The 25759-nt window shown below is 43.3% G+C and overlaps 1 protein-coding gene across 2 annotated transcripts in view; it reads left to right on the top strand.

The window, feature by feature from the left end:
- Positions 1 to 25759, top strand: part of CRTAC1 (cartilage acidic protein 1) — a 537130-nt gene that overhangs the window by 36670 nt on the left and 474701 nt on the right. The gene's annotated exons all lie outside the window — the stretch shown is intronic.

Genomic DNA, 25759 nt, shown 5'->3' with positions numbered 1-25759 from the left:
TGAAACTTATTGTCTCGGCTTATACTCGAGTATATACGGTATTTATTTTTCTATTTCTTTCACTCAACGCGTTTCACCGCAAGATATAGGCGGATCGTCGGGAGTGTAGTGAGCTTTGTATTATGAACAACTCTTGGAAATAGTGTGTTTCAAGGACGTTCAAGGATTCAAATTCCCAAAGAAAAGACTTAAGGAGGAAGAATAGATGTACCCCTTCCTCTATCAGTCTGTTCTCTAAACAGTGGAAACTGTTTCTCTAGTCTGCTGTTACTAATACTGCCAGCTATATATAAGAATTCAGTATTTTGTTGAACGCCGTTATAAACCATTGGCTCAGATCTGTTGTTCAAACAATATCGAACCGATCTGGCTGATGGCAAGATGCATCCACGTAGGGAGCGATACTACTTGGAGCGCAAAGATGCCAGGCATATGGTGCCAGGGTAGAAGGGGCGCTTGTGTTTTGTTGATAAAAAGCACTAGTATTCTGAACCCCTAACCACCAATGTTTGGTAATGACGAAATTGCATCCACGTAGGGAGCAGTATTGTTTATGGTGCAACAACACCAGGCATATAGTGTTGAGATAAGGTGAGCAAGTATGCTCTATCGAGGCAGAGTGGTAATATTCTCAGGCCCTAACTACCAATGCCTAGTGGGATAGAATTTCAGATCAGTCTAGCAGATGATTATAACCAGATGAATCAGTGGCGTAACAAAAGGCTCAGGGGCCCTGATGCAAAAGGTGAGCTGGGTCCCCCCCTCTATCTGTATCTGTACCCGTACCCATACCTAAACCACGCTGCACAGAGGCATAACTTGAAGCTTCTGGGCCCCAATGCAAAACCTGTAACAGGGCCCCCAACTTTAATGCTGCATCCCCTGCACCCTCTATAGTTACGCCCCTGAGATTGATGATAATAGTGACAGAGCCTCTGGCCTTGATGGTAAGTCAGGGCTGTATGTGCTGGGGTGGTTGATCCCGCTTTAAATAGGTGCATGAGCTCCTCCTTCTAGGAGTGTTCTTTTATCTGTTGGCCAATAGGAGAAATCACAACATTGCTAGCACATAGTCAACCAAGCGATTAGATAGATCCATGAATCAAAGATGTCCTGTGAAAGAAAGAAATTGAATATGAACCGTAGCGATGCGATCCTCAGCTACCCGAATGCCATTATGATTGTATCAGTCGCGTATAAACTTTGCAGATGTGCAGGAGGTGTTATACCTCCCCATGGTAACCCTCCCCTTTACCGGGAGGTGTATCGCGTGATTTGATGACGGGGCACTAGAGATGAGCGAGCATACTCGCTAAGGGCAATTACTCGAGCGAGCATTGCCCTTAGCGAGTACCTGCCTGCTCGGAAGAAAAGATTCGGCGGCGGGCGGCGAGTGGTGGGGGAGAGCGGGGAGGAACGGAGAGGAGATCTATCTCTCCCTCTCTCCCCCCGCTCACCGCCGCAACTCACCTGTCACCGGCACCAGCAGCTGAACCTTTTCTTCCGAGTGGGGAGTTACTCCCTAAGGACAGTGCTCGATTGAGTAAATGTCTTTAGCGAGTATGCTCGCTCATCTCTACGGGGCACGCCTCTCCTGCGTCATGACGCACCGACGTACGTATAGTCAGGTGACTCGTGCTGTCAGGGCATACAGTATCGGCAGCCTTTTTGGAAAAGGGGATGCATTTTTTTTAATGTAGTGCAACTTTAAAAAGTCAAATATGTTTTTAAAAATTGTTTTTTGTCTAGATCTCTTCCCCCTCCCTCACTTTTTTTATTTTTTGCAATGGGGTTGTGTGAGGGCTCATTTTTTGCACGATAACCTGTGGTTTTTATCAATACAGTTTTGGGGTAAACACAGCTTTTGGATCACTTTTTATTTTGCAAAAAAAAGTGCAATTTTGGCAGTGCATATATTTTATTTTTCTGACTGTTTTCACTGTAAGGGATTAATAACATGATATTTTAATAACCTGGACATCTGTGTAAGAGTAATACCACATTTTTTTTAGTTTTTTTGTGAAGTGACTGGGAAAAGGGTTTGTTTTAAACTTTTACTACTTTTTATTTTTTTCTACTATTTAATAAAACTTCTTTTGATTTTTTTTACTCCCCACAGAGGACTTGAACTTGTCATCCTTTGATCGCTCATACAGTATAATGCAATACCATACTATTACATTATAACATGTTTTGACAGACAGTCTATCAAGACATGCCATAGGCAATCATTCATGATACCCAGGGGGCCTTCAGAAGGCTGCCATGACAATCGAACGGCACCCCCTGATCACACTGCGGGGAGAGGGGGGCGTTTAAATGCCGCTGTCAGAATTGAGAATGGCATTTAAAGGGCTAACAAAATGGTATGTCTAGGCACACGTCGGGAAGAGGTTAAGAACATTTCCTACCAGAAGAGGGGGGTTGAGTCCCCCATTCCTTCTCACTACACAAAAGTAGTGAAGAGGCGGTCAAGTGTGCTTGAGAAAGTCATAGTCATTGTAAAGGAATGAAATGTTGCATTTCCCGTATGTTGTTGGATCAATAAAGAGCTTTAATGGATGTTGTTGCATCTTTGGAGATCTCTGTTGTTGTAAATACTTGAATTTCTTATAAAATAATCATTTTAGGACAACTTTTCTTAGACCTTTGCATTCTGCTGTTTCTGTATTATACCTCCTGGAAATCTATGAATAAATGAACAGTCCCCATAGCAATGAGGTATGTCCCTACACATAAGGACATTGTCTAGTCACTGTTGACAGTGTCAGTGTACACACCCAAATGACAAGGGAAATAGAAGCACTAAGTTATCAATTTAGTCATTTATTTCCAGGAGGAATAACAGAGGAACACCACAATGCTAAATTCTGAGAGAAGATGCTGGAGAGTTGTTACTTCATAGTGAAGATGCATCGGGAGAGCTGGCAGGCGTTCTTCGGTTATTTTACATATTTTGCTTTACTTTCCATATTTTTGGTGAACGGTACCACTTGTTTCCTTCGATGTTTTCGCCGATCGTTACATAATATAGATTCAATGTTCTTAGCCCTTTTCCCCTTTTGATTGCTTTAATATATTGGATTGTCCGGGACTGCCTGAACCTTTCACCTGAACTTTTTCCGATGGCTCTACATCCATCGGTTTTGCAGGATACAGTGATTTCCCAAGATCATTTTTTTGTGTTGCACATAAAGAATTCTGTCTGATGATCTGAGGAACTAACAGAAAGTCTGCGAGGAAGAGGTAGAAAGGGATTCTGCGCATCTACTAGAAGGAGATGTGCAGACAAAAAGGAAACTTGGAAAAAGTTGTATAAACCAGACAAACTTTACCTGTAGGTTTAACATTAATGTTACAGGGATCTTCCAGAAATGCACATTGATGGTTATCAATGTCTGAAGGGTCCGACCCCAGGAACCCCCTGGATGCCGACAATTGGAAAAACTGCTCAGTTGGATCCATGACTGAAATGACCGGTGCCTGTCTTAGCTTAAATAGAGACACTGATTGGCTGACAGCAGCACCTCAGCAGATCAAAGGGAAAGAGATAGAGCCAGGAGGGTGATTCATGTAGCTCTTGCGGCGATCCGAGCAGGAGGCCCGCCACGACGGGGGCGACCGTGGGAAAACAAGATGGAATGTCACGGGTGGCTCTGTGATCTCTCCAACCAGTGGTGCGAGCTTGGCCTAGCCAAGTCACTCGCAGTACATAAATGTAGTATTAAGGAACATGAATGTCACGTGACGCCAGCACCTCTTTTAGGCTGCTATGCACACGGTGCAAAGAGTCCATAGTCCAATGATAAGTTTTCCAGGATTTCTTCAACAAGTAGTATAATGTGTAGACATAACAATCTTCTTTACAGATGTTCACTTCTCTTCCACACCTTCAATATTACAGGCTTTCTAGGAGACACTCTACCCTCTAAACTGTAGATGTCTTCAGTCTCAGTTACCTGATAGACTTTCCGCGAAGTGCGCACTCCCGACCCATTAACAGCATTCTATCTGGTTCTCAGGCTTCTTAAGTTGCTTCCTATCTTTTGGTAGTGGCAGGAGATCTGTTACTCTATGCCTAGCTAAGCGCAGGAACATCCACCACCTCCGACTACATTTTCTCAACAGTTTCTTTCTAAACTCCGCCCTTCAACTACCCAAGCCTTCCAACCACATCACTCATGCAGTTATAGGGACACACACACAGGACTCATTCACAATAGTCATGCACATACATTCACACCACAACTTCAGGCCATTACAGCTCCTTCCTATTTGAAGGAAGCTGACCTGGGGGCTCTCTAAACATAGACACAAATTGCCGAGATGAAACTCCCCCAGAGCACTAACGTCGTGCCCCAGGATTACAACCACTCAGTAAAGAGAGTCTATACTAACTCCAGTAAAGAGCAGGTTGCAGCCTTTAGCGAATACTAACCCAGACAGACGAGAACATGGCAGAACAACTACTCTACACTCCCTTTTGGTTTATACAGCAGGGCATTAAACTCATTCCAGGCTCCTCCAGAATGGCCCTTCCAGTGTTTCATGACAGTACACTATGAGCATAAGGACTGGCCAGTATATTTTTCTATTCTGTGCAACTCAAGATACTGCAACATAAACTTATGGGGCCCTTACATTATTCTTCTCCCCAAAGTCTGAAATTTAATTGTACACTGATGGTAACACTGAGATAGCGAAAGGTGTCTGGTTAGGAAAAATACAGGTGAGAACGGCATGAAGTTCACTCCCCCTTTTTTCTTTTTTTTTTTTTAAAGAGACAGAGATAGGGAGGGGTGTGCGCTAAGAAACTTCACTACTAACAGTCTCACTAATGAGATTCTCACTTTCAGGTTCACTCCAACTCAACACGCACACCTCCAGTTTAAACAGTAACACTCCTCTCACACTGAACTCCAGCACAACACAATAGCTTTTAATGTTACTAACAATTCTTGGCAAACATTTTCTTGTCAGAATTATGTAAAATAAAGCAAATTTATATTGCAAATAAACACATTATTACTTCTTTTTTTAATCAAACTTGTCATAGCAAAATTACGATGCATTCAAAAACACAAAGCAAAGAAAAAATGCCAAAGTACCTGGTAAATTTAGAAGTCCACATTATAAACAAAAATGTCCAAATGTCTCTTTTGGAACCTCTTAAACCCACTCCACTCTACGAGTTCTCAACGGAACTATAGGTCGTATGTCTCAGAGCCTGTTGTTGTGAAACTGGTGGGCGTAGGACCACTTTCCCAAGATCCCAATAGAGGAACACATGGACGGCCCAGGACTCCACAGACCCCGAACTTCTCGATCCTCTGCAGTCTCTCTCCTTCTTTCTTCCTCAGTCCTTATATCCCGGAATACAAATGTGAAATTCTGATCCCCGTATTCTTTTAGAAAGGAGTGTAGATGCACAGGAATGACCGGTCGGGCTTCCCAATTGTCCTGATGCAACAAAATCCAGTGAGGATACTCTGACATTAAGACCCCCTTAGAAGAATTAAATGCATGTAGTTTTTGAGCCATGGGGACAGATTGGGTTTACTCCTCCCGGGAAGGCTCAATCAAGTCTCTCTGCTCCGCTTCCTTGTCCACAGCAGTTGCGGAGGACCTTTGCTCTATAAAGGTCTTTTGCATCTTTATAGTCAAAACTGGAGTTCCTTTCGGGGAATGCCTCAAAGGCGCCTGTCACTCATTGAGCACAGCTAGGCACAATGATAGCATGGAGGGCAGGCTCCGCAGCAGTCTGACACAAGTCCTCAGAGGATCCTGTAGACAATGGGTAAATCCAGGATACAAGTCTCTGTAGTTCTTTCTCATATCCAAAGTACCAATGAGGGTCCACAGGAGGGTAGCCAGCTGGCACAAATTGCATTCCGCTCTTGGCTGCCATCTGCTCAGTCTCTAGATTTGCCTCCAACTTCTGCACAACTTGAACTGCATCTCTGGAGCTAACCTCAGACTCCTCCTCAAGGCAGCTCTTAGCTCTTCCCTCCTCCAGCTCCACGGTGGGGGCTCCCCCCCCCCCCCTACTTTTTTCCTACCACTTCCAGACTTCAAGTGGTGGGAAAGTTTGGCTGGCTTTTGCAGAGAAGGAAAAGAAGAAGGAATTGGCGTGGCATCTTGCGCATCCATTACAGTACCTGTATTTTCAGGCATAACGTGACTGTCCAACAAAGTCACTTTTCCCAACAACACCACACAGTCCTTTTCCATCCAATAAGGCATTTTAGCAACTACAGGCATTTTATCAGCCATTATTCTCATTTAAGTCAAGGAAATCTTTGTAGGCAACAAAAAGTCCAATCTCAACCATTCTAGCATGGCGGGCATGGGGGTTTCATCCTGTTCGTGGCGCCAAGGTGTAATGCGGTGACCTAAGCGGTAGGCCCGCTGCGACGGGGGTTGACCACAGGGAAAAAAGATGGAATGCCACGGGTGCTTCTGCGATCTCTCCCATCAGTGGTGCCAGCTTGGCCTAACCTAGTTGCTCACAATACGCAAACGTAGTATTAAGGAATATGAATGTCATGTGATGCCAGGACCTCTTTTAGGCCACTATTCACATGGTGCAAAATAAAGAGTCCACAGCCCAATGATAGGTTTTCCAGGAAATGTTTTCTATTTTTTTCTCAGGCTTCTTAAGTTGCTTCCCTTCTTTTGGTAGTGACAGAAAACCCATTACTCTACGCCAAGCTCAGCGCAGTTACATCCACCACTTCTGACTACATTTTCTCAACTCCCTCTCTCAAAAACTCCACCCCTCAACTACCCAAGTCTTCCAACCACGTCCCTTGCACAGTTAAAGGGACACGCACCCTGTGCAATCACACGGGTCACACCAGCTAAGACCGGGCATTAATATGATGTACTAGTTATGATCCATTGTGATCTGTCCACCCAATGCTGGCTAATTGGTCCATCAGCTTACTGGCACCAACCCCACTCTTATTGGACTATCTCATGAACCAGATCGCTGCAAGGGTATGGATTATGCTAATATACATAAGAAAAGGGCAATTCTGATCCTTTGGGGGTCTTCTTGTTGAAACTGGTGAGAAGTATTCTACAATTTGGGATTCAGACAATCAGTGATAGCTACAAAGATTTTGCTGTGATTAAAAATGGTCATCACATTTTTTTTTGTAGATGCCTTTATTTATTGGGCCCCAGGGACCCCGGTGCGACCCTGCATGTGATGCTACACTATATGGTGGGTTCAGGTGCTGATTCATAAAGTCATCCCGATGTGCTTCACTTTATTTTTCTCCTAAGTGACAGGTTTAACCTGCTGTTATATGTTTTCTAATATCTTCCTCATTATATACTTTACTAGCAATAAAGCCAGTTGCTGGAGACAATACCCCGGGCGCTACAAAAATGTTGCTGCTTGTTAGTTTAATTTTTGACAAAACACGTGGAAGTGTCTGCAGGATGATAATCCCCCCGGGCACGAGACATGCAGACCCCTGCCCCACAGTTTTAGAGCTGGTTTTTAATGGTTTTATATTTTAGGATTCTCTCTGTGCAAAGAGCAGGTTGTTTTGAGCCTCTTTCTTTAGGCTATGTTCACACACTTTTAATAAACTTTTCTTGTAAGTATTTAAATAGTCACTAACTTATCAAATAACCCTTGTTTATACGATAGCAGTGTGATAACTAGCAAAATTGTCATTTACTTTATTTCTGCAAAAATGACAATTTTTTTGCTGTCAATAATTACTCTAAAGGGCTGGCCACTAGGGGTCTCCTAACTTTCTGTGCACTGCCTGCTGTCAAGTGTGTCACTGGAGATGCTACTATGGTAGGACAGGAAGGGGAGGAGGGGGAGGAGAATCCTGCTCACTGAAATGTATAGAAAGCAGAAGGGAGAAGGAGAGGAGAGAGTCACACAGACACTGCCTGCAGCTAATAATAAATGACTGTTTACTATGTTATAGCTACTGAAATCATATCTCCACTGCTCAGTACTGCTGTAAGCTGTCCTACATGATGATGTTATGTCTGTGTTCCAGACAAGGATCTGTATGTCATGGTCCTGCTAATACTGTTTTTTTTTTCCATGACTCGGGATTGGGTCCAGGCTGACATCACTATGTCAACTTCGGATCATCTGGTGCACCTGCTGACGTCAGTCCTAGTCATCAAGGGTTAAACATATCCCGGCTGCTGTTTAGCTGAAGGAATGGTTGGTGATGGATAGCCCGGCCAGCTGATCAGTAACCTTAATAGAGTTGTTTAGCTGATGGACAGGCTGGGTTGATTGACAGTTAAGTCAGCCAATTTGTAGCTTTCCTATGAAATATAAACCTGTTCCTCCTTGATGAGGGCACCCTTCATACTTGTTAGTTGTCAGCATTCAGCACTCTGACTTCAGACCTTGCCACATGTAAGCAGTGGGGTCACACTTTTCGGGGCAAGTGCTCCCCTTCATGGTGAATCCTGTCTGGGAGGTGCAAGGCAGATCAGTACCCCATTGTTCCATCAAGTTCTGTGACAAGCTACCATAATTCTCCCTTTTACTTACCAGTCCAGACTGCTCTGTTATCCTTCCCTCCCTAGTTTCATTGGCAGTCTCGGACAAACATGACACTGTAGTTCTCCGTGCTGTAGTATACAGAGCGCAGCATATCAGCCAGTCCTGAGAGGATTGAGAATCACCATAAAGAGCGGAAAATGTTGAAAAAAAGCAGGATACAAGTCATAAAATGACAGATACGCTGTTATTCTTCATGTACAGATAGCAGCTTATTCTGAAAAGTCAGCTAAAAATGCAAGGTACATTTTAAGAAAAATATTAAAAGTTCAAAAAACCCATTTAACATAATTGATGGGAAAATAAAATGCTACGAGGGTGAGAATATGGCAACAAAACATTTTACATTGTTTTTAAAGCAGTACAACATAAACCAAACTTTATATGTTTGGTATTGCTGTAATTATACTGATACATGGATTAAAGTAAAAGGGGCTTTCCAGAGAAATACCAGGGGTGTAGCTGGGGGGGGGGGGGTAACTGGGTCACCTGACCTGGGTGCAGCAGTCCCATCGATCTTATTTTGTTGCATGTGAAGTTAATTGCATCTGTGTCTTTAAGGGCTCCCACGCACTTGCGTTTTTTTAACGCTGCGCTTTTTTAACGCAAATGTCAATGGGACTTTCTAATGTTAAAAACACATTCGCAAGTTTGTGCTGTGCAATTTTTGTGCGGTGCGTTTTTAACATTAGAAAGTAGGATTGACATTTGCATTAAAAAAAACGCAGCGTTAAAAAAACACAAGTGTGTGGGAGCCCTAAGATACGTATACAATTAACCCTTTCCAATCCACTGTCTAACATCTTCCTACATTCTGGTTGAAGCTTGCACAGCTTCAATGTCAGAAGATGTCCGACAGGGTATTCTTACCGTCTATTGCCAGCCACTCTGCTGTCGGAGCCTCTCTGGTGCATACAAACTGGCTTTAGCCAGCAGATGGCACCGTTGTATAACAGCAAAAGAGAAAGCCTTTTAGGAAACCCTGAGTCCAAAATTGGATTAGAAAGGGTTAACAGTGGCAGCATTGGAAGCTGGGTAAACCGCCGGCGAATCACGCCGGCCGATGCTTTCCATAGCATCACTATGGAAAGCACCGACCCCTGTCCACGAGGGGAAAATCATTACGATTCTCCTCTCGCGGCGGGCAATTCGCAGCATGCTGCGAATTGCCCTGATTCTCCGTGGCCAGCCTATCTATCAGATAGGGCTGACTGGCAGAGATTCGGCAGCGGCTCCTGCCCCCAGACAGCAGCTCTCGCGGCGGAGATCTGCCGTGGGACTTCGCAGCGCCGTGGACAGCCGGCCTAAAAGTAATTTTGTATTTTTCCTGACTACAAAATGCTAAATTTTCAGCTATGTGTCTGCACCTTATCGTCCAGAACCAGGGGGGTCTGACAGGTCCAGAGACCCCTCACCGCTGTCTTAATGATCCAGCAGTGCGCTGATTGATCATCGGGAGAAGTTTGTAGCCACACATAACGCAGCTGCACAGTCCTTCCTACTGATCTGTCCCCTCCAGCAGATAATGCTGGAGATCACTCACATATCTCCCCCGGGGTGCAGGTCCTCCTCTGTAACACATAGATAGACAATAGCAAATATCAAAGGGCTTGTAGTAGCAGCAGAAGCTTTAATGATGTCATAACCATGTGAGCAGGAAGCAGCTAGAGGGTCATGTATTAGTATACTTCTATGTGGGGATTAGGGCAGCCACACACGGATGTAGATCGACGCATATTACTGCACTTTATTGCACTGACGAGACCGCTTACATCGGCGCGGTCCCAGTGGTGCCATGTTTAGGCGTGTCAGCTGATTTGTAAGCGGGTCGGCTGGCCTAGTAGGCCCAGATGGCATCATTTAACCAGTGTGGATGAAATAAAAAAAAACATGTTAAGGAACCCATTACAGTCAAGGGGTTCTATATGCTGCACAATGCGGGGGAAGATTTTGTATGAGGCCATCCTTAGTGTTAATGCAATCAGTGTTTAACATGCCTGCTGCCGGTGTGTGTGCATGTAGTGGAGATGCATGAACTGTATGTTTGTGCATGCAGCAGAGCTGTGTGTGTGCATGTATGTAGCAGAGCTCTATGTGTGTGCGCATGTAGCAGAGCTGTGTGTGTGTGCATGTGAATACTGCAGAGCTACGTGTATATGTTGCAGAGTGGTTTGTGTTGATGCACATGTACAATATAGTGCAGCAGTACTGTGTGTGTGTATAATGTGAACTTCTTCACTTGAACCACTAGGTCTAATAGGAGCTGACTGTTCACTATTAACTCCCTTTTCTATACTACTATACCATAATGAATGACGGTAGCCCCTCCACTTTGTTGGACCCCCAGAGACGTTTAAATTAGTATAAACTATTTTTCCTGTTTTCTGTCTAAATCTGGGGGCGTCTTGTAGTACAAAAATACGGTAATTAGAATTATAATTTGAAATAAAAACATTTTCCTAGCTCTATTTAGGGAGCGTTGAGCACATAAGGGTGATGTAATTAATGAGAGTCCGTTTGTATTTTAATTGTTTTCCAAGTTCACCTTGGCTATGATAATTCTAGGTTTAGCTTTCTGATGCTGCATGGAAGCTTCTTGAAGTTTGTCCTATTTTTTAACATCTTGTTCAGGAAAACACAGAGGACAAACTTACATCTAAGGAGCATGCTCAGTATCCTGCCGCAAAACGTGTCACAGGCTGAGGACCCCTACTGCCTCCCGTGCGGGCCTGTAATTGGCGCAGCCACTGTGTTGGCTTTGGGGCATTAAAATGATTTGTAATGAGCGTAAGGAAACACGTTTCATCAGGACTTTCTTCTTTGAGATCTTTATTTTCGATGGAGGTGCAGGGAGCAAGGATCATTTGACAGATTTGAATGGAAGTTATATTTTAGCTTGTTATTAGGAAATTATACCTGCTGTATAGTAATGTTCAGTTGGCATGTTTGGAATAAATAATATATATTATGATTCCTGGGTTTTACAGTATTTCCGATTAAAATGAATTCCAAGGGGCTGTGGAGGGTTAGAAAAATATGGCTGCTTTCTATTTAAACAAACAGCGCCACACCTGTCCACTGGTTGTAAATGGTATTGCAGTTTAGTACCAATCACTTTAATGGAGCTGAGCTGCAATACCAGACACGACCCATGGACAGGTGGTGTTTCGGTAAGGTAGCAGCCATGATTATCTAATCCTCCACAACACATTTAAACATTCTATAGGCCCATTTCTTATTTATAGCCAAGATGGCCATCCTTCCAGTTTTCACAGACAGATGGACTGACTGTTCTACTATTAAAACAGTGCCTAAGTTGCCAGAGGTGGCCCGAATCCCCATAGTCAGATGCAACACCCATGACTAGTGTTGACTCAACCGAAACAGTTGAACTCTGTTTGGGGTCGAACTTTGGTAAAAGTTCGGTTCAACGAAAACCCAAACCTCTTATTAGTCAAACCTGCTAAATGAAGAAGAAGGTAAAGGTGGGAAAAAATAAGTTTTCCTTCTTCTTCTTATCTTCTTTTCTACTTTTCCCTTCCTCTTCTTCTTCTTCCTTCCTCTTTTTTCTTCTTTTTCTTCATAAAATTTGCCTTAGGACGGCTTAGAAGTACTTGGACACACACCTAGGTGCCTAATAGTCTTCTACAGGGCTTTTATGGTTCCTAGACAGTGTTATACACTAGTGTAGGGGTATTGGTGAAGTTCCAGTTCAGGTCAGACTAATTCAGACTGGACCAAACATTTTCCCGAAATTCAGCGAACTGGCCGAACCAAACTTTTCAAAAGTTCACTCTTCACTACTCATGAAGTGTTTAATGGATTGTGCAGAACGCCTCCCTAAATAAAGGGCCCAAAGTGAACAGCTGATCACCTGGGATCCCATTATTGGCACCTCTTGCTGATTTTGCCAGGGGGAGCCATAGCCACCCAAGCATTTTCCCAGCAGGGGCCGCTAAAGTGGAAATGTAATATTACAGGATAGCCATTCATATGCATGGCTGTCCAGTAGTGCAAGGTCCACTCGTACTGAAGTGTATCATAGCTCTAGTGTTTTGTAAGGGAGCCATCAATTTTAAAGGGGCAAGCCCGGGAAGAAAACAATAATTTGAAATTTGCTCAGTGTCTTATAAAACCCCCCAAAAAGTTACACTCGCCTCACCAGAACTCTTGCAGCTCTCATTCTGACAGTGCCTGGTCCCCCACTGCACTCTGCATCTAGCTCCAGCGATAACGTTCCATCATGGAGATGTGTGACCGCTGCAGCAAATTACTGTCTTTATGTAACTGAGAATCAGCCAGTAATTGGCTGCAGCAGTCACATGACCCTGAGATGGGATGTCATCACTGGAGTCAGAAGGGAAATGCAGTGGGGGACAGGGCACTGTCGGAGATGAGGGGGATCAGGTGAGGTGAGTGTGACACTTAATCTCTTCTTCTCTGATTACCCCTTTAATAGCGAAGGACCCCCCCAAACCCCTTTCGGTCCACCACTGCCTACAGGGCTTGTTATCTAACTCCCTCAATGAATAACAGAGTAAAATCTTATATATCATTACATCTTATCACGGAGATCTCATATGGGATGTAGTAAATTCTTCTCAAGTCTGATAACTTCCATAGGGGATCTCAATGCACGAGAAATTGTAATACGAATTGTTAGATTAGACCCTGCTATTCTGTCTAGTTGACAGTAGAGGCCATTTTTAGTTTCCTTTTGGGCTCCTGCCCACAGCCTGATCGGATTCCGACAGCGAAATCTCACAGCGGAATCAGACCCCCAGAGACCCATACTCACCTGTCCGGATCTGCCACGAGTATCCAGGCTGGTGAACCGGCTCCATGCGCAGTGCAGGTCATGACATGCCGATGCTGGGCTATCATGCGGATTCCGTGATTTTCCGTAGGCACGGACGGCTTCCATTGACGGCAATGGGAGCCGTCCATTTGATTTTCCACACCGAACACAGCATACTGCCATTTTCCACCACGAGCGGCAAATCATAGTTGATTTCTGCTCGTGGGCAGGGAAGTATAGCATGTCTATGGAGGGACATTGCTTTGGAATTTGTGTCTGGCCGGAAATTCCGCAGCGGAAATCCATCTGTGGGCATTGGGCCTATGAAGACTGACTCCTTTGTCTACATGGTTGTTATACAATCTATGCAGGTGATAACCAGCCCTGGTTAATTTGTATCATTTCTATGTTCATATGGTACCAGTTTACCCATAAAGTAGATATAATAGTCTATGGCACTGTTGTGTTGTCCCACTGCCACCCCACTGAAGAGAAGTTGGGTGATGCAACAAGACAATGACCCAAAGCAAACAAGCAAATAAACTGAAGTATGGTTGAAAAAGAAGATTATTGATTTAGAATAGCTAAGTCTGAGTGCTTTCTTTAATTCTATGGAGATGCTGCGGCATGACCTGAAGAGGGCTGTGTACTCAAAGCATCCCAGAAATAATGATGAACTGAAACAGATTTGTAGTGAGGAATGGTCCAAAATTCCTCCTTAGCATTGCACAAATCCTTTTGCAAACTACTGGAAATGTTTGCTGGAAGTAACTGCTGGTAAAAAGAATCTATAGGTTATTAAATTCAAGGATCCACTGCACTGTGGATGTTTGTTCATCGTGCTCCATGAAATACAGGAAGGATACAACTGTTTACATACTATTAGTTACCTTGTGTTTGATAATTAATGTGATTTAGATAACAATCGGACCACATTTTCTGATTATTACAATGCAGAAATCCTGGTCACTCCAAAGGGTTCACTTACTTTTTCTCGCAGCTATAAGCAGCAAGACGTTGGCAGAAATATATTAGAAATAAATAGATGGTTATACGGCAGTAACATTCTAAATGTTCCTGTATTTTGCTGCAGGCGCAGTCAAGCTTCTAGATGGGGTCCTTTGGGCAGCTCACTAGCATTGGGCAGGCATCGTAGTGTAGCTTCCAGTGCTCTGAACGGTTTCGTTGGACTCTTTTGTGACAGCTGTAGTCGCTCAGCTCAGGGATTTCAATTCCTCTACTGACAACAGATTTTTTTTCCACTTTGATTTAGAACTATTAAGACTGAAACGTCTCTTTCCCTAAAAATAGCCAAGCTGTTACAAAACAAAGCAGTCATGTAAACACTGCGGCTAATCATCGCTCCGGATTCCTAGTTTTACAAGGTTTACTGCCTTCCGTCTATGCTCTGTTCTCAAGTTTGGGTTTGTTTTTGTTGAACATGTCGATGGGGTTGATAACTCTATGATAATAAATACAGCGGTGCAACAGGCACAGCAGAGTGCGATATGTGTGTGTGTGTGTGTGTGTGTGTGTATATATATATATATATATATATATATATATATATATATATATATATACAATTGAGTATGAATTTAAAGGGTCCATTGTCCAGACCCATTGCTGATCAGATTATCATCAGGCTGATGCACTCATTTACTGAACTGAATTCTGCAGTAAGCAGACAGCTCTGTTCTACTGTAGTGGCCAGTCTAGGTATTGCAGCCAAGTTCCCATTGCTATTAATAGGAACTATGCCTGTAATACTAAGCCTGGCCCCTGCATTCAGAATGGAGCTGTCTGCTTCCTGCAGCTCAGTGCACAAGCACGCCCACCTGTCAAACAGCAGATCGGCAGGGGGTCCCAGGGAAAAACCCAGGCAATGAACCCTCTTACATAATAATATTTCTTCCTGCTCCTGCTGTGGCTGTCCTGGCTGGGTCGCCTGCATCCTCTGGTCTTTGAAGATGAAGCAAGGTGTCTGTTAGATTCAGGCATAGGCTAAAGAGGTACCTGACCAAGTCTGTTTGCCCAGTTAATGGCATTTGCTTGACTAACCGGTTCAGGAGGTGCCGGATATATCTGTCTTATAACAGGAGCTGCGTCATTTGGTGGTCAGGCCAAAGGGCATTGGGTGGTTCTCAAAAAACACCCTACCACAGGGTGACATTTGCAGTACTGGAAGACAGTCACAATAGTTTCACATAGTGTTGTAAACTTGTTCATTAAACCAGATAGCTTCACAAGAGCCACCAGAATGAACATGGGTGCCAGTTGGTGGACGGCCCTTGATTGAGAACCGGAGGTGTATGGTAGTCAATTTCTTTCTTCCACACCTATGAGAATATACCGAACCCTTTTTGATAGTCCTCTACTGTAGCCCACTGTGACAGTTTATTCACACTGCCCATTCTACACAAAGCAGGTTGGAACCCTATCTTAAGCATCTTTCCTCTCCAGTCGGTAGTGCCAACTGCACTATCAACATGGTGCTGGCCTTACTTCCTGTTGTGGTCTCTGAACCACCCACTTCTGCCTTAATTTAAAGACACTTAACACATGGCACTAACTAGCATAAATAATAAAAAATACAAGGGAACACCCCATTATACAACAGGTACACCTAATATTGGCATCACAACAGCATCTCTGTGTGTTACTGGGACTTCCCGCTGGGAAAGGGGAGAGGGAGCTGCTTCATTCAGACTCCAGACACAGAACCTTTTCGCAGATAATTTCTTTTTCTTTTATGAACCTCAATTCCTTTTATTTTATGATGCAATTTATTTGTCTTGCTGCTTACATTCCAGCGCTACAAGTATAATAACGGTTTACGTCTTTAACACACTTAGCCTTCTCTCCTCTCACTTGCTAATTTTAACTTGGTTGGCTGCATTATTTTTTTTTTTTTCTTCCTGTGTAGAAGTTATCAATCAAAAATGCCACAGAGAAATGACTAGTGTGATGGGATGCTTCTTAGTTATTCCTCGCTTCTTTCACAGTCCATCAACCAGAACCTCAGCTGCATTCGAGTCCCAGGAAATAAACAATGTTAATTACTTCGCAATGTAAAATGTACGTTCCTCATTATATTGCGCTTTAAAAGAAGGAATATTTTTCAATATCATTAAATGTAATTGGTGCTTTGGTAATGATGAGCATTTTTCAGATTAGACATATTACAGCCGATGATTATGCTAAAACCTTATGAACTTGAGACGGCTGGATGGTTCATCTATATGTTTTGCTCATATGTTTACTAAGGATATGGTGAGGACAAGACACATGTCATGCGTTGCTTAATAATTAATTCTACACGCCGGATTGTCTTCTGCAGAATCCAATTTGTGAAGATGCGTACATACAAGCAGGACTGGCCGCAGGTTTACATAGACCCTTGGGTGACAGAGTCACAGTGGACCCCTTAGTAATATAGGCCCTGCTATGCGTCATTAGTCATTTATAGGCCCTGTTCTGCTGCTTAGTAATTTATCAGCCCTTGAGTCATTTATAGGCCCCTCTATATCCCTTGAGTCATTTATAGGCCCCATTGTGCCCCTGAGCAATTAATAACACCTAACAATAAAATAATATTAAAAAATGCACCTTCATCATGCTCCCATGGCATCCTCCTCCTCTACCTTAGCCTCTCCTCTCTCCTAGCAAGGATCATGCGGAACAACACAGACGGCGCAATCACATCATCATGCCATCTGTGTGACAGAGAAGGGATGGCGGAACATGAAGTGCTCCTTTTCCTGTAGTGCTGGTGTCATAGTCAACTGTAACCATGTCTTAAAGACACTTGATTTCAAAGAATTGGATTGCTCATACCCTTGAGTGTTGGCCCCCAGGCCAGTGGGTACCTGCACAGGTGGGCCAGGTACTATTGCCACCAAGCATACAAGGTTAATATGGTTCTTGTAGACTTGATCAGCAGGAAGCAACAGTCTACCCCTCTGATGCATCATAATCAACATCAATCCAACAAAAAACATACACTATGTGTTACTTCTCCCCCCCACCTCCCAAATCACCTATAGACTACCATATGTAGTTCACGTTTTCCAGTGTCTATAGTGGAAGTTTTTCTATATTTTTGGTACTAAAGACACAGTGGCCATATGTCTAGTGGTAGAGGAAAGAGAATATTAGATTCTCTGCCTCTTGGCATCTCCTTTGGGACTGTGATATCATGTCTATCAGTCACATGGCCTTTTTGCCGCTCAGTCCACTCAAGTGAAGGGGATTGGAGTGCAGTATTAGGTACAAGTGCTAAACAATGTACAGCTCTCTGTCTGGAATACAATAATGAGGCCACAGCGTATGCCCAAGCACTGAGAGCCCTTCAAACAACTGATTGATGTAGTTGCTGTGAGTCAGACCCTCCACCAATCTGCTATTTATGACTAGAGATGAGCGAACCGAACCCGTAGAGAGTTGGTGGTGTTGGTGCATGTAGCTCAGTGGTTAGCACTGCTGCCTTGCAGCGATGGAGTCCTAGGTTCAAATTTGCCCAAAGTCTACAGCTGCATGTAGTTTTACTGCTAGGGTAGAATTAACTGCAGCAACCAATGCCAGTCAGCTGCTGCAAAGGCTAATAAAGTCTTGGGGTGTATTAAAAGGGGTATAGGGGTGAGGAATGAGAACATTGTTCTTCCATTATATAAGGCACTTGTCAGGCCCCACATGGAATACTGTGTACAGCTCTGGACACCGGTGCTCAGGAAGGATGTTACAGTGCTGGAGGGGGTTCAAAGAAGGGCAACTAAATTAATAAATGGAATGGAAGGACTGGAATACCCAGAGAGGCTATCAAAATTGGGATTATTTACCCTGGGAAAAAGACGACTAAGAGGTGATCAAATAACTATGTATAAATACATGAGGGGACAATACAAGGATCTCTCCCATGATCTGTTTATACCCAGGACTGCGATGGTAATGGGAGGGCATCTGCTACGTCTAGAAGAAAGCAGGTTTCATCACCAACACAGAAGGGGGTTCTTTACTGTAAAAGCAGTGAGACTGGAACTCTCTGCCTGCGGATGTGGTGAGAGCAAAATCAATAGAGGAGTTTAAGAGGGGACTAGAGGCCTTTCTAGAGCGGAAGGATGTTACAGGATATGGACATTAGGTGACCAGCGGTTTTGTAGTTCCGGGTCTTACAGTCAGGTAGCAACTATGAAGGTTGACCCAGGGATTATTCTGATTGCCATTATGGAGTCGGGAAGGAATTTTCCCCCAAATGCGCTAATTGGCTTCTGCCCCGTGGAGTTTTTGCCTTCCTCTGGATCAACTAGAGGGTGGCAACAGGCTGAACTAGATGGACATTGTCTTCATTCAGTCTAACATACTATGTTACTATGTAATTACGTACAAATGTTGTCCTTGGTCAGATTTGAACCACCTTGAAAAGTACACTCATTTCTATTGATGACCAATCCTAAGGGGAGGTCAGTAACAGTAAACTCGCAGAAAAACCCTTTATCAAAAAAGACCTGTTTTGCATTTTTTTAAAGATGTTAATAGATGGGTTTTTAAAAAGAGCCAGAAAAAGACCTGTAAAGTAGACCTTAGGGAAATTAGGGTAACACTCCACTTCTCTTGTACAGACTTTATCAGAGACCTCGGCCCTTTCACTGTCAATCTTGTGTTTTTTTTTTTTTTTGTGCAGTAGGGTGTAGAGCAGGGACATAACTATAGGGGATGCAGGGAATGCGGTTTCTCCCAGGCCCAGGACCCTTAGGGGGCCCATAATGCCTATCTTATGCATATAGTAAGCCTAGTTGTATGAATAAACCATTATAGTTGGGGGTCCTGTTACAGATTTTGCATTGGAGCCCAGAAGCTTCAAGTTTCACCTCTGGAAAGTATACTGAGAATGGTGAGATCGAGGAAGACATCCAGGGGGTCCTGTAGATAGAAACTACTTGTCATCGAAAGGGGTCAGAGGAGGATGTCAGGAATCATTCTGAAGTATCGTTGCTGCACAATAAAGCAGACTGCAGCCAAATACAACTGTGGTGTTCCAACGAACACATCCAAATATACAACTCATCGTTCCTTAGCACAGATGGTCTGTAACAGCAGACGACCAGCTCCAGTACCATTGCTCTCTAAATTAGGGCTGATGTACATGGGTGGAATTTATTTGCGGAATCCCCTGGATTCCACAACAATTATTGCTCATAGCCGCCTATGGAGACCTGCACACGAATGGAAATTTCCGCTCATAGCAGAAAAATCGTAGCATGGTCCATTCTGTGCGGCTTCCATTGAAGTTAATGGAAGCTGTATGTCCTGCAGGCCTTCCACAGTGAGCACTGCAGAAGAGTTGCAGGATCTGCGTCATCGCTTAGCGATGGCGTGGCTTTATTTGTACTGGCGCAACTGCGGTACAGAAAAAAAAAGAATCGAGTCAGGTGAGCGGGGTCACTGGCCGGGCACAGGGTCAGATCCTGCTGCGGGATGCCACATGCCAGATCCGACCCTGTCGTGTGCAGGAGGCCTTACAGTACGGGTGGACACCCACTGGCGTTTTTTTCTCCACTGCGCTGCGAGAGTAAGTGAAAACTCTCGCAGCGCAGTGCGAGAAAAAAAACGGGATCACGCCGGGATATCGCCATTCTTTTCAATGGGGCCAGCGGCAGCAGCGCTAGCCCCATTGAAAAGATATGGAGAATACCGCGGACCGTGACAGCTGTGGCAGGAGTTTCCTTCATCCCCGCAGGGACCACTCAGCCAATTACAGATAGTCCTTAGCTATTCATTCATGAATAGCACTATCTTAGCTATTTATGAATGAATAGCTAAGCACTATCTGTAATTGGCTGAGCGCTCAGCCAATCAGCACAGTCCTTTCAGGAGGTGGGGATTTAAAAAGTGCTGGACAGCAGTGACAGGGAGCCAGCAGGAGGACGCGTCTGAGCGGCGGAGAGGTGAGTATATATTTTTTCTTTTTTTTAACCAGTTAATGATGATTTTCAGGGAAGGGCTTATATTTCAAGCCCTTCCCCGAAAATCATATTGCGGGGCTTGCCAGAAACCACTGCTTTCAATGGGATGAGCAGCAGTGCTGATCCCATTGAAAGCAATGGGATAGCATGCTGCACTTCTGCCACAGCTGTCACAGCTGTGACAGCTGTGGCAAAGGATTCTTTCATCCTGATGGGAGGTCAGAATTTGTTACAAGCAGCATGAATCTCTGCCCCCTTCCTGTCAGCTGGTGGAGGTGCAGTAATGGTGTTGGGAAGGTTTTCCTGATCTGTGGATGGATGCTATGATAAACTGCTGCGCTTCTAAATACTTCGAATATTCTCACTATTATCTTATTAGTATAACATTACACAAATAAGAAGAAGTTGAAACTGGCGTAGGAGGCAGCTGTTGATAATTGACTAAGCTGCACATATCAGGTCATCCACCTCAGATTACAGAATATGTACATATAACCGCATGTTAGATGCTAATTACTAATAATATATAATTTAACAAACAGTATTACGTCTTGCAGATGATTATGTAAGGGGATGTCTGGCTTTGGAGAAGTACCTGACATATGCGGAGCCCTGACAACTCCACTGTTTGTTTAATGATTAATTAATGTTGTTTGCGATTCTGCCTTTTATCCTAAAACCTGGATTATTAATGAGATGAGAAAAAAGGGATAACTGGACCCAAACACATGTTACATAAAGAGACACTCTGCAGGAGATCTCCCGTCTCTTACTGAGGCTACATCGCTTCACTATATGTACGCCAATTACTGGAATCTTTCCTTCCTCTCTGATGGTTTGCTGCTTTTACTCTAGATACATAAATCTGGCCTCCAAGCAGCAATGGCTCTGATTAGTTTTCGAGCACTGGTCAGCCAATCAATGCAGCACTTGATAAACCAATGTGATGGCTGTGATTGGTTCTCCAGCGCTGCATTGATTGGCTGAGCAGCACTCGAGAACTAATCAAAGTAATCACTTCCTGGAGACGGGATTTATGGATTTATGAATCCCGTAACCAGGAAGCGATCTTCTGTGGGCAGCCGAGGACTGCAGGAAGCGTGTTGGAGCTCCGGAGACAACGGGAGGGACCTGGACACCAGTAAGCTAGAGAATTAGATTAGGTACATAACATAGGGGGTCACTTAAGGCCCATTTAGACACAACGATTATCGCTCAAAATTTGCTCAAAAGTTGTCTTTTGAGCAATAATTGTTGCTTCTAAATGCGCGGCCATCGTGCACTGTTCGTGACAATTCATTCATCGGTGATTTCTAGCAAGCTGGAAATCACCGATGACTCTTATCAGCACCGCACGCTGATTTTCTCAGCGGTCAGCGCTAATAGTATTCTTTCAGCTGCTATCCAGCAGTTCTTAGTGAGATGCCAGCAGAAAGCTCCGAGAACAATACAGCTGTTTGCATATACAAAACAGCTGCTTTGTTCACGGAGCTATTGTGGTGGTGAGCCGCTCTGCCTGCATTAACTCTTAAGTAGATAATTAGCTACTTAGAGTTATGCAAAGATGATTTATTTAAGCAAATTTTGAGTGATCATCGTTCTGTGTAAATGGGCCTTTACTTTTGCTCTTAGCATTGAATAATCAAGTTGTGAGTGACCCCTTTACTTTTCCTATATAAGACCTAAAGAATGTTCCTGCCAAATTTCATGTTTGTACAATTCCAGAAGTTAGAGAATTAGTGGCGAGTCAGTGAGTGAGTCAGTCAATCCGTGAGGGGTTTCCCCTTAATATATAGAGATTACTAATTGTTATATAAATTCAGTAATCCTGAATTTTAAGAAATCACACATTTTTGTGCAAAAAAGGCAAAGGTCAAAATTTGCCAGCTTTTTACACTGGAAAACTTGTACAAGTGCTGGGATAAATGCCCTCTCCCACCCGCCGAGTCCATGCAGGGAATTAGCAGCTTTGTATAAGGAGCACACACAGTTTACTTGGATCGCAGCTAGTACATCACACTAATGGCTTCATTGGTCAGAAGCTGAATCGGATTTTTGATTCTATTTCAAAATATCAACTTTTGTGAGATTCGAATAACCATTTTTAATTCTAAACGACCTGAATGAATGTAAGTGAATTCCTCTTATTTAATCACAAACCATCAGTTTGCTTCCTGTGAGGCGACTTTCAATCATTCCGCCGCGCTATTGTTATTTTCAGCAGGAGTTGCTGCAAGTTAATCAAGTTAGGGGAAACTTTAAGGTGTTAATGGCAGCCAATGACTGAAATGTGATGAGTGATGGGACATTTAGGAGACTGTTTGAGTAGATCCTTGTCAGGATTTTTCTCCTGTACATGTTTTTGGTATTAAACCCCTTCATGCCCCAGAATATGGGCTTGAAAGTCTTCCTGTCAGAACGTAGTGAAATGCAATATGATGGTTTTGCATTATACTCAATGAGCGGTAAAGCGATCACAAGTTCAAGTCCCCTATGGGGACTAAAAAAAATGTAAAAATGAGTTTAAAAAGTTTTATCAATTATTAGAAAAAATAAAAGATAATAAAAGTTTAAGGTCCCCTTTTCCAATATTAATAATAAAAAAATCAAAACAAGAGCATATTTGGAAAATACACAACACCAGAATTGTGTTTTTTTTTTTTTTGTCATCCTGTCTCCAAGTCATCCTAAAGTTCTGTGCACTTTTAAATGGTACCAATAGAAACTATAGTATGTCCAACAAAAGGATGAGCCCTCCCACAACTATTTTGCTGGAAAACTTAAAAAGTTAGAACTATTAGAAGATGGACACAGAAAATGAGTTTTTTTCCCAAAAAAATTTTTTTTAAATAAAAGTACTACAGCAAAAAAAACTAAATTTGGTATTGTGGTAATCGTACTGAACCAGAGAATAAAGTTATCATGTCATTTTTGCGGCAGGATGTACGCCGTGAAAACAAGTCACCCCTTTCACCCAAAAGACTGCAGAATTGTGGAAAGGGGGAAAGGTGGAGTTCTTTTCACACCATGTCAAATTTTTCTAAAGATTTTCAGTACATTATCCCGTATCCACAAGTGGGGAACAAGTGGCTGATTAGTGAAAGTCTGACCACTGGGACCTCCGCCGATCACAAGAATGAGGGTCTTGTGTTTCCCCTGTATTAGTTGAACATCAGTGGAGTGAAGAGCTCAGCAGAGATGAACAAAGTAGCAATGTGCATGCTCGACCACTGCTCCATTCATATGGGTGGACACAGGGCCCCCGTTTTTGTGATCCCACGAGGTGTACTCCCACCAATTAGACAAGTGGGATAAGAGCATGAGTTAAAGTGAAATTCCTATCTCGGCAAGTTACACCCTATCCAATTTCTGGGACCCCCACCGATCCACAGAAATCATCCCCTGCGCGACCCTGAAATGTTAATGTGGTGGCCAAGCAAGTGAGCTACCACGCCATTCACTTCATTGGGAACAGCCAGAGATATCCGAGTTCAATTGCTCAGCAATCACCAGTGTTCCCATTCACTTCAGAGGAACCACTGCAGATTGTCGAACATTTTAACTTGCCTACCTCCGGTAGTGCCATTGAAGTGAATGTCATGGTGGTGCAAGTTTTGCAACCTGCCAGGGTGATTTTTCTGGATTGATGAGGGTCCCGGGGGTTCTTTACTGTAAGAGCAGTGAGACTATGGAACTCTCTGCCTGAGGACGTGGTGATGGTGAACTCACTAAAAGAGTATGAGAGGAGCTTGGAGTGTAACAATATTACATATTATAGTCCTTGACTGCTTCAGAAGGATCAGTGATCTGGGATTATTCTGATTGCCAGATTGGAGCAGGGAAGGATTTTTTTTCCAAAAAATGAAGTAAGCTGGGTTCTACCTCATGTTTTTTCTTGCCTTCTTCTGGATCAACACTGTAGGGTAATAGGCTGAACTGGATCGACGTTTGTCTTTTTTCAGCCTTACAAACTGTTATGTTATGAGCAGGCTATTAGACATCCCCCCATGTAGCTAAGGTCTCAAGGATTAAAGTTTTTTTTCATCAAAATTAAATTAAGCCTATTCATTGTAGAATGAAAAGTTTTCTAACTTTCTAATATACTTTATATAACAATTCCTTCATATTTACAAGACTTTTGCTTGATTTCACTAAATGGAAACAGCCATGTTGCAATACAGTTTTCCTCTAACAGGAAGAAAACTGTCTCTAGCGCCACCTATAGGTGGTTATCCTGGTAGTCAATGTCCAACTACATGAAGAGCCTTTACCGCCACTACTAGTTCAAAGTTGTTGCTCATCATTAGTGTAAAGTAGGGTTCTGAATGGCCATGTGAGATGTCAGCAAGCAGCAAGGAGAACTAATACCCAAATGAAGACGTTCAAAAGGTAAAGACTATCTCATTGTACAGTTATTTCGTCAGCCTATTCATACAAACACCTGACCTGACACATACAATATTATGGCAGGAAGCGCAATATAGCATTTCTGCCACTTTTTGGGTGGAATTATCCTTTAATGTTACTTAAGACATCAGTAATAGCCAGAAAGAAAGCTAGTACAATGGCGGAGCACTAAGAGCTGGCAAACCAAATTTACTTTAGGCCAATTTACAAAATTGCAGCAAGTCTTATGTGAGCAATCTCATCATATATAAAGCAGAGTGCGGGTAAAATGTGGCGAATTGTCTGTGCTCTCCTAGAGATTTAGTGCGGTGGCCGCATTTCATGGTGATTACATAATCATACAAAATGCATCCATTTCAAGGCGATGCGACACCATGTGGCCTGTTGGGATGTACATTCGTGTTACCTACGGGCGCTCTATGGTTGTAGAAAGTGGAACAAATAAGTGGAGAATTTTGTCAGGGAAGTGGATAGAATGGTATATTGTAGCTGGCCAGTCCTGTCCCTGGTGCCTGCAGAGCCCAAAAGGCCCCTTTGCCACATAAAGGCATCAGTATTATAAATTTCAGGTGGTACATAGGGGCGCTGTTAAAGATTTTACATGCACAGGTAAGTTAAATGTTGCAGGGAGAGTATGGGACAAGCTCAGAAGTTCAGACATTTCCAAATTTGGTGTATGCTGGCTCATGTTCTTACAGCTGACCTTGGTCTATAAGGGCCGGGACTGGAGATAACACAGATCTTGCTCCTTAAGAGCTTAGACAGAGGAGATCCCCTCTATCACCTGATTGCCCCCCTTCTCATGCAGGGTGTGGAATGGTTTTCATAGGAGTTGGAGGTCTAACAATCACTTCAATGCCTTAAAGCCTTGAGCATGTGGGGCTTGGTTCAATTGTAAGGAGTTAAATACCTATGCATATATAGCTATGTATATGATTGACGGATTTTTAAATACATTTCTTCTAGAACCTTCAGAATGATCAAATGACTGTTTTTTACTTTAGCTTTCTAGCTTCGGATTAGGAGAACCTAAGCTGCCCA

Source organism: Eleutherodactylus coqui, chromosome 4 (genome assembly GCF_035609145.1).
Source record: "Eleutherodactylus coqui strain aEleCoq1 chromosome 4, aEleCoq1.hap1, whole genome shotgun sequence".
In the NCBI taxonomy this organism is placed as follows: domain Eukaryota; kingdom Metazoa; phylum Chordata; class Amphibia; order Anura; family Eleutherodactylidae; genus Eleutherodactylus; species Eleutherodactylus coqui.
This window is presented reverse-complemented; position numbering and strand designations above follow the sequence as displayed.